The sequence below is a fragment of the Rhagoletis pomonella genome, unplaced genomic scaffold (assembly GCF_013731165.1).
Source record: "Rhagoletis pomonella isolate Grant_MI unplaced genomic scaffold, Rhpom_1.0 Rhpom_scaffold_00013, whole genome shotgun sequence".
Lineage (NCBI taxonomy): Eukaryota > Metazoa > Arthropoda > Insecta > Diptera > Tephritidae > Rhagoletis > Rhagoletis pomonella.
The window spans coordinates 16,363,525-16,381,452 of NW_023458567.1; the positions used below are offsets into that span (position 1 = coordinate 16,363,525).

At 32.8% G+C, this 17,928-nt stretch overlaps 1 protein-coding gene across 1 annotated transcript in view; it reads left to right on the top strand.

The window, feature by feature from the left end:
* The first annotated feature begins 11,707 nt into the window (after window positions 1–11,707).
* LOC118748237 (protein toll-like) overlaps window positions 11,708–17,928 on the top strand; it is a 10,295-nt gene continuing 4,074 nt past the window's right edge. Inside the window, exon 1 of the mRNA XM_036482612.1 lies at window positions 11,708–11,900. The gene's annotated coding sequence lies outside the window, so the exon portion shown is untranslated. The remainder of the gene's footprint in view (window positions 11,901–17,928) is intronic.

The window sequence follows — 17,928 nt, forward strand, 5'->3', positions numbered from 1 at the left end:
GAAATAATAAAAATTATTACCAGAAGTTGGATTTTTAAGTTTTAAAAATTTTACTTTCGTTTCCAAATCAAAAAAATTATTTTATAGAGCTTAGAATCCAGCTGTCAAGAAAAATCATAAGAAATAATATTCATTATTTCTGTTGCTTTAAAAAACACTTTGCCTTTGCTGTAAATTTTCTTGAAGAAATAAATATACGAGCATTTTTTTCTTCAGAGCTGCAAACTGATTTAAGAAATTTTTATAGAAGAACATTTCTTTTTCATTTCTTGTGTGTAATTTTGTATGAATTTTTCGTTTTTATTGAGAGCTGGGAACAGGCCTTAAATCTCAAGAAAATATTTGTGACTACGCCTGCAAAAAGGGTGTTGCTGACCAAAAGTGTCTTAAAAAGTCTTATGACTAATCGTATTGCATTTTTAAGAACTTAAATTATTAGAAAGCGTCATGAACCAAATTTCGATTTTTTCTCTGATGCGCTCGTATATATTCGATATAATATTAGGTTGTTAAATTTTAATGCGAATAGTGTAAATTAAATATTTAGGCACATATAATTATTTTTAGTATCTTAAAAAAATAAATAGTATTTAGCTTTGAAATTAAGTTAGATATCTTTACAAACTCCAATCGTCTAAGGTTTTACCACACAATTTTTATGTTAAAATATATTATGGTGTGTTTCTGCAATTGCTTTGTTTTCTTAAAAGAACGATTTTTTTTAATCTTTTTATTTGGGTATGCACAACGGTATCGTATAGTTGTATGTGGTAAAATTGAAACGGCTTAAAATTTACTAAGGGGAAACCATGAAAGTCGTATTATGAATGTACACAATGTTAAAAAACAGTTGTGGTAAAAAATCCTCTAAAAATTTATGTAAGCTTTTAAAGTCTACGACATAAACAATGCGGCACTTACGACACTGTTGTGAATACCCCAAATGTAAATATAAATGCAGATTTAAATGTTTAGGCCCACTCATCGATAGCAAATCTTTGCAAGAATTTAAAATTATTCATATGTAATTTATTACATATTGCTTAGGTATGTGGTTTAGGTAATTTTTTTTATTTAAATTTCTTTAGATTTTACAAAATTAAAAAAAAATAATAATAATTTTAATATTGAGGTCTGTTTTTTGTTATTGTTATGAGATTATTTATTAGATTCGTTTTTCATCCACAAAACTATAATTTTTAATTTTTTTTCTAAATATGTAGGTACTTTCACAAAAAAAAAATAATTGGACAAAAAACTTAAAAAAATACTTTGCCCTCAATTAAAAAAATTTCAATTAACTTTTACTTTTCAATATAGTGTGTTTATGCCTATTCATCGATGCAATTTTATTATTATTACTTATTAAGACAACACTTTTTTGTTCGCACTTTTATTTTTGTTTTTCTGTTTTCTTTTGTCCACATATCGCACTCGATCTTAATAAGTGACACAACTCAAAATTTGGCATTTTTGAAATCATCCAATAAAAATGTACACAGAGCTTTTATTTACCTTTTTAAAAACCCTGAGCAAATTTTTGTTATAAATTGTTGAAAAAACCTAAAGTATAGTCTTCCTGGCCCATATTATAAGCATGTGCTAAGAAATAGTTTTTCGCATTTTTTGACGACCGTGTGATTTTGAGTTGTGTCACCTTTGAAGATCGTATGCGATATACGTACATATGTACATATATGTATAAATACACCCGTGGCCATGCAAACCTTACCAACACTTTTTTTTAAATTTGGTAAAATTTTGTAAATTAATAAAAACTTTCTTACTTTTTTTATTATAGTTCAAACCGCAACAAAACCTATATAAATAAAAGTTTCAAACTTTGTACCAAATTTAGAAAAATTTATCATGTATTTATATTTCTGATAAAAACTTTTAGGAAAATTACGAATATGCCGTTAATAGACCATCTAATTTAAATATAACATTGTGCATTTTGAAGTGACTTAAAATTCTCGGAGATTTCTAAAATTTTTTTTGCCGATGGTCTTGAGCAGTTCTTCCCAAGTAACGTATGAAAAACAATTTTCAAAAATCAACCAGAACTTTGAGCTACTTCAACCAAGCACTTTATCTCACTAAAATTAAACGGGATATTTAACTACATATACGAAATTTTCCTAAACATTTTTTTTTATTTAATAATTTGATGAAAATTTTATAAAATTTAGAAACTTTTAATTATAAAATGTTTGCAACAGTGAACTACATACACTTAATTTTTTTTAATTTACAAAATTCTACCTATTTAAAAAAAGTGGTGGTAAGGTTAACGTGACCACGAGTATACATATCTGTGTTCGTATGGAATAGTAGCTTATGTCGAAAGGTTGGCTTTAGTATAAATCGGCATTCGCAGCATACGATTGCGAATGACTTACTGGGGCTGAGCAGTAGAAGTTTTGGCCAATAAACGTGCAATAAATAGTTCCGATACTAGCAAGTCAATATTCTTATTAAGTCTCATCAAAATTCCTTGTCGTTCAAAGCATAAAGAGAATACCGCATTATATTAAAGCCGGCTTCCCGACATAAGCTACTATTCCATACGAACACAGATATATACGTATATGTGAAGCTCACAAGCACTTCTCGAGTTTTATATCTTAAACAGTGTTTTTCACTTTTCTTTTTAACCGACTTCCAAAAAAGGAGGAGGTTATCAGTTCGTCGGAATATTTCTTTTTGCATCGGAAAGGTAGTGTCTCAGAGGTGGTCCCATACTAATCTGGTTGAGATCCGATCAGTGGATCATGAGATATATATATATATATTTTTTTTTTTATATGGGAGTTGAAGTCGGGTTTTTTTTTTGCTAAAAATTACTAGTTTTATTTGTTATAGTTTTTGTTGCAAGTCTTTTAAATAAAAAAATTGCACTTAAAAGTGCATGTACGAACTTGTATATTTAATTACATAAATACTCGTATCTACGTACATATGTATCTATATGTGTATACATACATATGTATTTCAATTTGCTGTTTCGTAGTATTGTTTTATTTCACACTTCCAGTTCACTTGAACAGCAGCTTTTGCCACCAGTTGTCCACAATTCAATACAATTTTTACACTTCAACACTCAGCTTACGACTGTTTGCAAATTACCCATCTTATTGGTTTGAAAGCGTTGTATAGTCATAATTACAATGCTTTCTAATTAATACCATGCACATAAATAAGTACATACCCACTTACTTACACACATACAAAGATGTGTACTAAGTATGTAAATACCTTTGCGTATATATTGAATGGAGGCACTGTGTTCTTATTATTACACACAAAATTTCCGTGTAAAAATATGACTGCTTTCTCAGATGCAAAACGTGCATATGTACACTAGCGCTCATCAAATAGCACACTTTTATTTTTTACAATATTCACAATATTTTACGTGATGCATTTTTTTCGTTAATTTTAGTTTAAAAACTTTGTGTTTCAGAAACTTTCTGGGTATGCAGTTTTGTAGCTTACTTAATTTCAGTGTAATAATTTGCATGTTTAAAAATTTTCAAATATCATGTTGATTTTTGAGAATTTTTTTTGTCGAGGAAACGCATGAAAAAAATTAATTTCTATATGAAAGATAATACGCAACACTCTCGACAAAAAAAAAATTAAAAAAGAAACATCGGGATTTTTCCGAATTTTAAAACCTGCAAATTATGTATTATACTAAAAATAAATAAGCTGCAAAACTGCATAACCAAAAAGTTTTTAAAAAATCTGCAGAAAAGCGGTTTGTTTAATTTTTTTTAGAAATACAAGTCTTATAAAAATTAAAAAAAAAACTTATACATTTTAGAAAACCATTAATTGAAAAAAAAAAATTATATAAAAATATACACTTTTTTTTTGATAAAGGAATATTTTTTAGAAACAAAAATACATGTCTGCATACACATCTTCAATTTCTTTCTTATAAAAAAAAAATATTCAAAATTTTTTACCAATAGATGCATATGTAGGATTAAAAAAATATTTGTAAACAAAATTGGTATTTAAAAAGTCTTATGAAATGGTGTGAAATAGCTAAATATGCTACTTACTTTTTATAATTTTTTTTTTTAAATATTTTTTACCTACTAAAAAATAAAAGTAAACAAATTATATAAAAAACATATGTATGATTAGTATATGTATATAGTGTTGTTGAAAATAAACGCGTCTACAACACGAAATTACTTACTAATTACGATACTAACAGATACCAACTGAAGGTTTCACCAGCAATTTAAATGAAAAATTATATTTTCCATTATGTCGGTTTTAATTTTAAATTAAAATAGAAAATAAAAAAGATCACTGAAAAGGTCGTTTTGATCCATACTTCAAGAAATACCGCAAAAAGCAAATTTGGAAGTTCGTTAGAGGGTTGATATATTCCAGAAAATTATTCTTCGAATAAAAAAAGTTTAATGCAATCAACGTAAAAGTATCTAAAAAATTAAAGCAAGTAATCAACAAAAAAAATTGTTAAAAAAAAAAAAAAAAAAAAAAAAATTGATTTTGTCTGTTATTCCTTGTTGGCATAGATTTTTGCTTTTAATTATATAGAGACTTTTACGTTGGTGGCATGAAATTTTTGCCTGAAAAGACCGCTAGTAAAATTTTCCGAAGAATATTTTTCTAGAATATGTCAATCCCCTAACTACCTTCCAAATTAGATTTTTGCGGGGTTTCTTGGAGTAAGGGTCACAACGACGCTTTGAGGCGGGAGCTAATGGGTTGAAATGTTCTACGAAAATATTTCCCATGAAATTTTACTATATATGTCTTAGCCTTTAATTTTGCTCAGAGATTTATTTTAAACATTTTTTCGACTTTTTTGAAAACCACTTATGCTAGATGACAAAAAATATATGCCATTTAAAAAAATGCCATGTGGAAATGAACTTAATGACTATTTTTTTTAACGTAGTCACACGATTGTTTTTTAGTGCCCGACTTTGTCATTTGTCATTCTTGCCATTTAATGCCTAGTGGAAATCCAGCATTAGGCTAGGACATGAACTTTTGCAAATCCATCGAGTGTTTTACTACTGGATTGGTATACTTTCGGAAAATGTTAACAAAGTCCGGGCTGGTTTCGGCTGTTGCACAGTGTAATTTGTAATTTCAAATATTCTCCCAGAAGCGATTGCTGCTCAAAACAAAAAATTACCTTGAGGAATGCTACCGCAGTGACAGTCCTGTGCACGATATGTATAAACCTGTATGAGTACGTAGACCCGATTTTCATGGGAACGCCTAAATTTAGCTAGATTTGGTCAGCAGCAGAGGTGGTCTTGTACTGTTTTCTTTTGCTCAAAATCTCGAAAACATCTGCAGCAATCATGCAACCAGGCAACGGTAACTAGAATATTATCCCAGCTAACTAGTTTACGAAAAAATCATATAAATGGTTCCATGCGCTATTTTAGACTCAGAACTTTGAATAAATTTAAATAATTTAAAAATTTCACATAGGGATTTAGGAAAAATTTAGAACCTCCGCAGACCATACCATTTGTATCATATTTCAAAAGAGGTATCTATGTACATATGTTTATTGGTCATCAATGAAGTGTAAACAGCCAAGTTTTAGCGTGCTTAAAGTAACACTTTTCTGTCCAGCTACTGCCTTCACACGTCCATCGAATCCGCTGTAATTTGCCCACCAAAATAAAAACAGGCGTTCGTCGGTACAGAAGCGGCGTATTATACGAATATTGGAACAATAAAGAGATTGAGAAGCTGACGTAAATGGATTGCGTTATACATATGTATGTATGTATGTCTGATGCACAATGAGATGAGCTGACATAGCAGACCTTTGGCATACATCAATTTAGTACCTATATAAGTATATGTAAAAAATTTAAAGGTACCACGAATGTACACAAACGCATTTCGATCTGGGGTTTTAGTTAAACTCTCTACAAAAAGTAAAAGATACTTTCAAAATATTTTAATAATAACGTAAATCTGTTATTTTAGGATGCCTATTTTTAATTAGAAAAGTATGTGCACATCGAATTTTTCACAGTGTATACAAAATTTTTTAATTCCAGTTTTTCCGCTAATTTGTTTATAACGAATGTTTGAACTACTCCAAAAAAGAGACTAAAAATATAATTTCTAAACTTTGTACAAAACTCAGTAAAATTCAATAAATTTTCATGCAAATTCTAAACTTCTAATCAGAATTTTTTGTAATTTCAATAAATTTTCATGCAAACCTTTTTTCGGATAGTAAAGTACGAGTCTTAAAAATGCGAAAGACATTCAATAAAAAAAAATCTTACAAATCAACTTGATTTTTTATCAACTTCAAACTTGCATTTTTTTGCACTTAAACTGCAAAACTGCATACTCAAAACATTTTAAAAAAGTTTGCATGAAAATTTGATAAATATTTCTGTTTCGCACAAAGTCTTCAAATTAAATTTTTATGTTTTTTGTTGTACTACATTTGAACAATTTTTTATAAAAAATTAGCAGAAACAAATAAAAATTGTTCTATGAGAATTAGCGCTGGTTTTGAAACTTCCCGCAAGTCGCCTAACTTTCCGATAAAACATAGGAAGGCATTCCATCAAACATACTATCTATTCGCACAATTCGTTGTCTTTTATATTGCAGATAATTCAACGGCTGGTGAAGGTTCCTTCCTAGCTACAGCTTCTTCTACCCGCTTAAACCCACTTTCATATCCCTTGGGTCCGACCACGTCGGAACAGCACTTTTCTTGGGCCTACCGTTAGTTGTGCTTGACGACAACGATTGAGGGACTAACCGATTTAGGTGGAGTTTAAGAGTGTAGTTACAAAAGCAACAACAGCAATTACAGCACTTGGTGACAAAGCCTCTCTCTTACCACAAACTCAACATTGAATTAGGGCTAACTTAAATGGTAGCCGTAATATAGTCGCAATGTCCCAAGTTATAACCACCTTGCCCCGCCTACTGCGTTGGAGAGCGGCGATGTCAACCTTATTCTCCGCTAGTACATCAACCAGCGAGACAAGGGTACCTATCCCGTTAAAGGCCCGCATATTCCAGTTGTATACCCTCCGCAATTCAAAATCATTTCAAAGTTGGCCGGGGTCGTCATCAAAAGAAGTAGGTCTCAACCGAGGCAAAATTTGGCTTTTCATTGGTGTGCGCTTTTAAGTAACGAGTTCCCAACCAACCGCACAACCAGAAACTGGGAGAATCTTTCAGTAAACGTTTATACACATAGCTAACCGCTTGCTCCAAGTAGATCAACTTAACCCAAATACCCAGGGCAATGCTTGCGGAGTTTTTTGCGGACTCTGCAGGGCTTACAACCATGCATAGGTGGTAACAGAACTTTTTTTTCGAATAAATATTTTTTTTATATAAACACATGAAACATACTGGTCTCCCCTCTCAATGAGTTATTCATTACGTTTTTCAGCTCGTAGCCTAACGATTTCAACCTAGTGGTGGACAGTCGACCGGTTATTTAAAATTTAACTTACCGTAAGCAACTCAAGAACCTGTAGATTTTAGATTCTTAAGAGAGCGGTGAGAGAATCATTGCATTTGCGGCAGTGATGTTTTAGGTAGAACGAGCACAATGCTGTTGAATTATATGTTAGTTGAGCGATCCATGCGGTTTCGCAACCACAAAATGGATAATATACTCGTATACTATATAATTGATCTTCTCATTTAGTTTGCCGCGCAAGCATTTTGTAACACATTTTTTAACAAGCTGTGAACGAACCAATTGATGCAATGACACATAGTACTTTCTTTGACAGTAACTGTTGTTTTGCCGACATTCCGCTCAATTTACGCCTACTAACAGAGGCGTATGTATGTTTGTTTGTAAAATGCACATACGAGTATGTATGTATGTATGTATATATTTGTACAAATATGTATCAATATTCCATAATCACAACTAATTCAATGAAATTAACTATTCTATTGAAATTGTATATAATTAAATGCATATGTACATTAGGGTGGTCCAAAAAGAGTAAAATCGGAATTTTAATGCTTCCACCCCTTACAATTGTTCTATATCGAAAAAAGTTTTATTTTAAAATCAAAAAATATTTAGAGGTCGCTCAAAGCGTTCAAAGCTTCCATGTATTTTATATGGTAAAAAATAAATTTTTCGTACAAACAGTACAGAATTCTTGAAAGTCAATATTTTCGTTTTCGGCGGACCTATAAATTATAGTTATACATAGTTAGTAGTAAACAATTTGGTATTGGTATTGGGAATCTTCTGCAGATAAACAGAGCTTTCCGATCGAAAAATATTGACTTTTAAGAATTCTATACCATTTCTATGAAAAGTTGTTTTTGGCCATATAAAATACTTGGAAAACTTTTAGCGACCTCTAAAAATTTTTTGATTCCAAAATAAAAAAATAGGGGTATATACTTTCGGTATAGAAGAATCCTAGAGGGTGAGAGCATAAAAATTCCATATTTTCTTTTTCCACATGCATTTTTGGACCACCCTAACTTACATACATACATATGTATGTATGTACTTATGCCCTTAAGTGTGAATGCATTTATGTATGCATAAAGTTTTAATAGAAATTCTTTAAAATGTTATGCAACTTGGATAAATTCTGATTAGTTAGAAATTATTCTTATCTCAGTTTTTTTCTTCAGACGTCGCTTTTACTTTTGCTGCTTGCATATAAATATGAACTATAATTCACGCAAAACCAAGATAGAAATCAGAAAAAAAGCATTGGCGATAATAGAATCCTACATACATAGATTACTTTCGTACATATATATTTAATCTATGCATCATGTATATACATTAAGCCGGATCGTTCCTCAAAGAAAAAAAAGTTTTATTTTTAATTTTGATGCCTCCGACAGGGTAACATAAATTCAGAAGAGTGCTGGTTTATTTATTTAAGGTCAGTTATCTAACAGGCGGCATACACGGTGCGTTTGATTCGCGAGTCATTTGTGTACGTTTTGACTCGCCTGCGACTACACACAGTCGAATAATTCAGAGTCATGCCGGGAGTCATATTGTTGTAACTAACACATATTTATACAAACACATCCAAACCTACTCACCGGTCAGACGCATGGTGTATGCCGCCTATAAGGCTTTCAAAATTTTACTCAAGTGTTGGATAATAGTTCATACAACATACAGAAAAAAAACACATGCAATTCGCTGCAAACGTTCATATCTACTAAAAGAGGACGCGGCAACCCGAATCATCAAGTCGTTCGAACAGAAAATCAAAATCAATTTGATTCGAACAAAGAGTGTTGAGTACATTTTTGTCGCGCTCTCAGTGAGACAAAGTGGGATAGGAATGTGTAAAATTACTAACGAAAAGTGTCCGGACGCGAACGGTGAATCCGCCTTTGAAAAACAAAAAGAGAACAGCTATTAAATTCATATGTATGTCTGCATAGTATTTAAAAAAAATTTTGCTGAATGCCTTGGCAAATAAAGTGCGTTCAATAAAAGTCAATATTCTTTAAGACTAAAAGAACAACCTAAAGTATGAGGCCAAAACTTGTTTCAAGAGAGTCCAAAGCGAGCCGTATATGACTAATATAGAGGCTCATTTGATGTACGAAAGTCGACCTTCTCAAGAAGGGAATCCACCTCATTTCGGACTCTGAAATGAACTCATTAAAACTGGACCCACATAACAAGGAGTACCTGATTTAAAGTTAGTTAAAGCCTCAGAATGACATGAGCATACATATACTTATACAAAATCAGGGGAAACACGAACTATTCAGAATGAAAAATGACACTGAAGATGGCACAATGCCGACACTGATTTGTCTTTGAACCAAAGTTGACAAAGGATGATGGAAGTTCATTACAAAATGCATCAAAAGACTATGTAATTTGTTTATGTAGGCAGTTTTACAGTTGACTTTAAGCAGACTTAAAGATTATAAAAAGTTCCGCCTCAAAAACAGCCAAAAACGTAATCAATTCATAACTTTTTTATTGATATTTAGATTTCAAATTATTTTAATTAATTTAATATATAATTTTAAAGACTGCGCATCGCATTAACATCCCATACATATATAATGATTTTTTTAGCTGGCTACTTTTTTATTATTATGTCATATTGTGCGACCGCTCAAGATATCATCCCATCTTTAAGCTATTTGCAAAGTTAAGCACGATATTCGTTCTTCAACTTGTATGTAATGCTAGCACGCTCTGGAGTTTTCTCCGCCTGCCTGCAAAACCTGCAGTTCGTTTCCTAACAGAGTTCCATTTTACATGCATTGTACCTTAACCCGCAATGTCCAATCAGAATCCGGTATGGCCCTTGGTGTTTGCATAAGTGGTCCATCTAAAGATTACACGGTAGAGATCCTAAGAAAGAGGACTCTCGACAAAACTCATAGGCATTTCTCAAAGGGTAAAATAGACAAGTGATTTATAACTCTTATTCGTGGAGTTTCTGAGCGACGGTTTAAACTTAGCTGAAAGGCAGAGTTCTTAACTATTTTCGTGATCCACTCTAATAGAGACATTAGACTATTCCACGCCCCATGAAATGAAAAACGCTTCTACTACCCCAAACGAATAATAAAACTTGGTAAATTTTATAAGTCTCATCAAAATATTGGTGTTATTCATGGGCTGAACAGCGCTGAAATCAACCTTCAAATCGGCTTTTCATAAAAGCATTACCTGCATATATGGGAAAGCTTTTTTCTCAGTAACCGGCCTGAAAGATTGGAAAAATATAGACATAAATAAGAGCCTTGCGTAGGTGCATGCTCTATCAAAAATTCTACTAATATGTATGTTTTAAATAATCCAGTGTTTGATGCAGCTCGATAGAGTTTTGCAAAAATGTGAATAAATCCGCGATTTCTCATACAATTTAAATTTTTTAAGGAACAAATTAATGGACATTTCCTTAATTTATTAAATTAAAAAAAAATGATCCACTTAGCCCACAAGATTTATGTCAAAATTTTCAACGAAAATTCTGGGTTGTGAAACGAAAATCATTATAGAAATTGCGGGGTTTACAGGTTTATTAAAAAGCTGCAAAAATTTCCGTAAAAGTTGCAAAAATTAAAGATTCTGCGTGTTTTATCAAAACCTTGATTGAAATTTTACATTTATATTTTTTATTTATAATATTACAAATTTTTATTTATTTATTTTTTTTTACAAAAACACATCGATTTGAATCAAAATATGTGAGTAGCATCCACCAAAGAAAGCAAATCGTACGATTTGTTTGAGAGAGCGTCAACTTGTTTCTTTAGGACCCAGCCTAATTTACATATATACATAAATATGTGTATCATAGGGTGGTACTTAAAGTATCTTAATGTAAGGTTTCTATGCTAAACCCTTTGTCTAGATCAAAAATTGTTTTTGCGATATTTTGTTAGCTCATGATATCCATAGTCAAGACGACTATATAAGAGTCTTGGTTTTTTTTCAAGTGCAACACACTTTTCGAAAAAACTTAAACGATCGTTTTTGGATTTTAATTTTCTACGATTAATTCACAAAATTGAGATTTGCATAGCTTTATTGACCACCCTAATGCCATACATTACTACGCACATTGCACTTACATACATTGACTATTCAATTTAAATTTCTTACTTGTACAAACATACATACATGTGTTGCTATGAGTGTCATACGTAAATCAGTTTCACTTAGAGTGTTGAAATGTGGAAATGCGAAAAACGCAGTGCAGCGGGTGTAACGCAAATCAAGTAAATTAAAATCTAAAAAATATAGTGATTCATTTGTGTTTAATTAAAAAAAAACGAAATCGGCAAACATCCTGACGGTTAAAGGCGCTGACTATACATACATTGTTTATGCGTAGGTGCAATGGCACTCACTTTGTAACTATGTAAATATTTATGTACCCATTCAACAAAATTTATTTTTTATTTATTTATGCGGAACTAAATATATGTTGCGCTGTGTGTCTTTAAAGTGATAACTAAGGCGCGAGTTAGCTTTAAAATTGATAAATGCAGTTAATATAATAAGAATTTTACAGATACACAAATACTCACATACGGATTTTTCCTAGTAATATTCTCTGTGGAACGCTGTATTTGAAGATCTTTTAATAGCACTGCCATTCGAAAGCAAACAAAAAGGTGGCTTTCCCGGCAATAAGAGTTAAATCAGACAAAAACAATCGAAGTAGACTTGTCGGTGCATGTCTGGAGCAAAGTTGAATGTGCACTGTGTCATTTATTATTCATATAAATTTTCCCTTCATTAGGTAATCTGTATCGAAACAACTTGAAACTTTAGCCATTCCATGCGCGAAACGAAGTGAAAACATCGAACACGGAAGCCCTATCGCCTCAAAAGATTCGAAATATGTCGTCCCAGAAGACCTCCTATTTTTTCCGACTGGGTAGCTATGCAATTACTTTCTTTGCTGTGCGATTATATATTTACATTAGGGTGCCCACATATTTGAAAATTTAAGATTTTTTAAAGGTCAATAAAATATTTAAGTTTCTTCATCAAAATTAAAAGCTTTTGAAGGTATTTAAAAATATTTGGGAACTGGGTTGCCACCTTTCTAAAAAAACAGAACAATGACTATTAAAAATTCAAGCTTATTTAATACCACAATATCGGTATCATACGAAAGGTGGACGCATAAGCTCTGGACTAACATGTTATTAAATAGGGTTGCCACCTATCTGCTAACTAAGATGAGGTAATTAGCAGGTAGCATGATTAAAAAAATGTATTATAGATAAATGGCAACCCTATCCAGAAATATATGTGGGAATTAAAGTATGTATTTTCAAAAATTGTGCTGAGAGTGCAGAAACCCTCCATTTGATACCCATATTGTGGTTTTAAATAAACTTAAATTTTTAATAACCGTTGTTGTATCTTTTTAATAAGGTGGCAACGCGGTTCAAAGATATTTTGCATCTTTCCAAACGGTTTTAGTTTTGATGAAGAAACTTAATTACTTTATTGACCTTCAAATAATTTTAAAATTTCAAATATCTGGCAACCCTATGAAAGCGAAAAAAACAAATAAACATATCTATTCAACTGTTCGTGCATAATGTGGTTATGAAAACATAAAATAACAAATTTTTTTTATATAACAGATAGGTTTATCGGTTATTAAAACACACTCATTTTGTAAAAGTTTTAAGTTAAATAATCGCCATAGTGTTAGTCTTTGAAGACTTCTAAAGGGAAATGCTCTTAGTCGATCAAAAAATAATTATTTTTAACGATTTTATGGAAATTTTACCAAAAAATTCATTTTCCCCTTGTAAAATAGATTGGAAACTTCAAAGCCCCGGCGGCACGGGTAAATATTAATCGATTTCAAAATAAAAATATACGTATGTCCTTATTTTTGGTATTCTTCAGTTCTGGGGGCGGCAGCAGGAAAAATCATAACAGATGGTTTTCCTATGAATTTTGGGCCACCCTAATGTACATATGTACACATGAACATTAGACACGTAAAAGTCTACGATTTATTCTTTCATATTACTGCAGACACCAAAAAACAAAAAAAATTATTTTCCCCTTACTAGTACACACTCGTATAAGTACAAAGTATGCATCCCATATTTTTAACACTTGGTAATTTGTTAGTAATTTTTTTGTTTATGACACTGCAATGCAATCGCAGGGAATTTACCGTTGAAATACAGGAAAATGCAGTAAAAGTGATGAAATAAATTTCGAAGCAAGTAGATGGTAGCAATGAAATCCGCTAGTGCTCTTCTTTGGTTATTTTTTTTTTTGATACACTTAATTTGAAGTTGTTAAAAATAACGAAAAGAGTAATGGGAAAAATAAAAAGATTTAAAAAACTTGACATAGTACGTTGGGAAATTATAGCAAAGAAAGCGTTCCAAGTACATTACTAGAAAGCTACTATTTTTCCGTGCTCAAATATTATGACTCCGAGTGCCGATACCGAAAAGTGTAAACCAATATCTTGGTTTTCTAAAACTTTACCGCACTTTTTCTTCTTATTTGATACCCCAATCGTTGGTCGATTTGGACCGATACCAAAAAAACTTTCCTAACTTCCTCTCTCCGCAACATCGGCAAAAACTGAACTTTTCGGGAGAAAAAAACTCAAAATTGATACTTGGTAAACGAAGGCTTTTCATCTGTTTTATGCTGCAAATTAATGATCAAACAACGACCTTCAGCTGCCATTAAGAGCAGTCCCTTGTCAACTTCAGTCATAAGTTGTAACCATGGGAAATATAAACTTCCGTAGTGTTTGTTTTAAACTGATGAAAGTACGTTGTCATGGATTGAACCAACCAAATTCAACCCGCTCTTTTTGGTTTATAAATCCGAGGTGGGAAAGAGAGGAAGAACAAAGTATCGTATATTTTATTTAACCCTTTAGACCAGATATAGATATTATTTGAGGTATGCAGGCAGCGTTGCCGCTTTGGTAATTTTTTTCTTTATTTATGAAATATGGTAATTTGGTAACTTATTTTTCAATTTGGTAACTTTTTCGTTTCGGTGCTACATGTAACATAGGTCAGAACAATTTCTGATTCCACAGAAAGTGCTTCGACGTTCCTTAGTGAATTATGAATTAGAATTATGTGATCTCTAACAAACTGATTGAAAGTGGCTATTGCTATATCTACCGTTTCCTTTCGCAGAATATTGTGGATGGTCCTATCTTTCCTTGTCAGTTCGTCAGCTTTACAAGAGCATACCGCTATCTGCAAACTCTGGTAGGAGAATAACTTTATCGAACGGGCAAATAGAGCCCACGTGCAGGATAGCAAAACAAATATGGTCTAAATTGGATAAGCTTAGGTCTCGCACTCTCCTCCGACCTCTGCTCCGATATGTAATTGGAGTTGTCACCGGGAACTGCCTGATGGGAACCTACGCTGCTAGAACTGGTTCGCAGTCAAACGACTACTGTCGTAGCTGCCGTTATGATGAGGAGATCGAAAGCGTGGAGCATTACCTATGCCACTATCACGCTTTGGCGAGGACTCATTGACGCCAGTTCTTTTTCTTTTGAATGTCTAGCTGAACTGGTATCTACAATATCTACAACTCTGTGTGCTTCATCAGAGCTATGGATTGGTTCCATTTATAAGGTAAAAGGAGGGACATAAAGAGTCTCTAATATTGCATCACAATGGACCCATGGTGGCCTAAGTATGCCCTTTTCTTGTGCGAGTTGAGGACAGCCAAGATACATACATACATACATACATACATACCTGTCAGAATTCGTTGGGAGGCTAAAAAGTTCTTCATATATTTTCCTATTGTATCCTACCGATGGCTTCATTGCCTGTTGCAGCCCAGTGGCTTGGTTCCCGCGCTTGTTTTCGCTTCTCTCCTCAGCTCTTCTTTGATTGTGTGTGGTCCTACCGTAAAGAGGCACGCGGGGCCTATTGATGTCGTTGTTGCCGCCTTTTAGGCAAGCAAGTCCGCCTCCTCATTACCTTCTATGCCTTTATGGGTCAGAACCCGAAGTGGCTTCAGGCGAGGATTAAATTCCGCCTGCAGTCTTCAGTGGCCACCAAGTTGAGTTGCAGAATACCAGCTCTAATTTAGATAGGATACGACCTTAAAAAACGTCTACTCTGTTAGTGGAGTTCAGGTTTTGTGTGAAAAGATGCGCCTTCTGTCCGATAGTAGATAGTAGGAGGTCCAAAGGAGCTTCTCAGACTAGCCGAGCGTTATCTCTGTGATTAAATTTAATTAGGGAGGGTTCAGACTCACCTAATCTCAACTCTTCCCAGCTGCACTTAATATGCACTTGTTTGCCCCAAGAGCCCACAAATACATAGCACGTAGCAAATCACTTAACTTGGTTCCTGTTGTTTTCCAACGCCAATTTCCGTAAAATGAATGATAGCAAGCAAATACAATGGCAAACCACAAAAAGCGGATAACAAAGGTAAAGTTGGAGCAAAAAAGGGGGAGCGTAGCCGCAAAAAAAACCAAACAACTGGACACACGACAAACAATGCTCGTGAGGTCAAAACAGTAAACTGCTCCGGAAAAGCGATGAGCTATGTGTATGTATTCAAACAATTGTGGCACAAACAAAACATGCAACATCCCAGCGCAGCACAGTGCGTACAAATCAATTGTCTGCGTTTGCCTGATTTGCAAAACAAAAAAAGAGGACACCTTGCAGGATAAGCGGCAGCAAAAAAACAAAAAATCTATTGAAAAATTGTGAAAAAAAGAAAAAAAAAAAGTTTATTGAAGGGTGGTTGGCTCAACGAAGGGAGAGTGAAAAAATAAAAGGCACGCATACAAACTGGCCACTGGCGGCATGCAACTCATACAGTTCAGATTTGCTTCTTTAACCGCTATCGACTGCTCGCATATTCAATTGCTGTGGTCAATTGCTTGTATTCAATAATGTTGCACGTGCTTCAAATTTTGAATGAGCTTCTTTTTTTCTATGTGCGCAGCTTTCACTTTTGAATCCAACTGCTTGCTATTAGCATTCAGGCTATTCATTTGCCATGTCCAAATGCCACTTTGATTCCCTTTTTTTTTTTTGGTGTCTTGCGTGCGCATTTTTCATGGCATATTTTGGGGCATTCGATTTGATTGCCAGCCCCGGTGCGGCACGGTGCTGTGCGTGCGTTTCATTATCATATAATTTGCTCTCCTTTTTTTGCTCTTTCTTGATTGAAGAACAGTTCGTTGTCATTTGTAAATGGGATGTTATCAATTTTCAAGATGATTGAATTGACCTTTTTGTTCCTAACTTCGGTAGGGGATGGAGTACAAGTCGGGAGAAGGCTAACCAAAGTAGATAAATTGATAAAATACAATCATTTTATGGAATGCCATAAATTTGTTAGACGCATTTTTTAAAGAAAAAATTACCTTGATCATAATTTAATGAAAAGAGGAGGAGAGCTTGGAAAAGTGAAGGAAAGTATAGAAAAGACAATTTTCCTAGGATGTACATTAGACTGGGCCAATGCACATGTACACAGTTATGTATGTATGCACTTTGGTTATTTTTATTTCCTTTTAAATTGTTTGCGGTTGTTGTGGTATTACTTTTAAGTCAAGACAATAAATAAAATTTTCTAATCTTCTTTCAATTTCATTTCGTTCCAGTTTTGCTTTCCTATGTTAACTTTCCCGCTGTTTCTCTACTTCTTCGTATTAATAGAGAGTTGCACTTTTTTGATTCATGTTCCAATACCATTTCGTTTAAATGTTGTTCTTTTGGATTTTACAAAATAACATTTTTTCGTGACAAATAAAGGCGATTTTATTGTTTTAAAATTATGTTCCACTTTCAGTTCGTTCTTGGTTCGAATTTACGAATTTTGGTAAAAATCTGATTAATTGTACCAAAATTCACAAATTTACACCAAGCCATACACCATTGTGCCACTTGAATTAGTTCCGTTTATCAATTTAATCTTGTTCTAAATCTTATTTATTTCGCTTGTGATATTTTGTTCCTTAATTAGTTTAATGCGTTGAATTTAAATTATTTACCGTGTGGGGGTATATAAGCAATTTAACACCATAAATTTGGTTTACTTTTATTTGGTTTTGGTTTCAGTTTCTTCCAACGCTTTTTTATTGCTATCTAATCAATTTCTTGTCATGGCTTTTTAATTAAAAATAATAATTTCTACTTTTTAATTTATATTCCAATTTCTGTTCATTTCAGTTGTTAATTTTAACCCTTCGATTTGTGAGAAGGTCCCTAGGGACCTTTTCGTATTTCATGTGCCTATATCTTTTTGTTCAATGCATTTTTGAAAAGAATTTATACATGTATTCCAAGAATAAATTAAACTGAATCGTTTAAAATAAGTTTCGAAGGGATACGGGATCACGTTCGAGTGTTATTGAGATTTCAACATATATAGTACGGGGATTAGTGA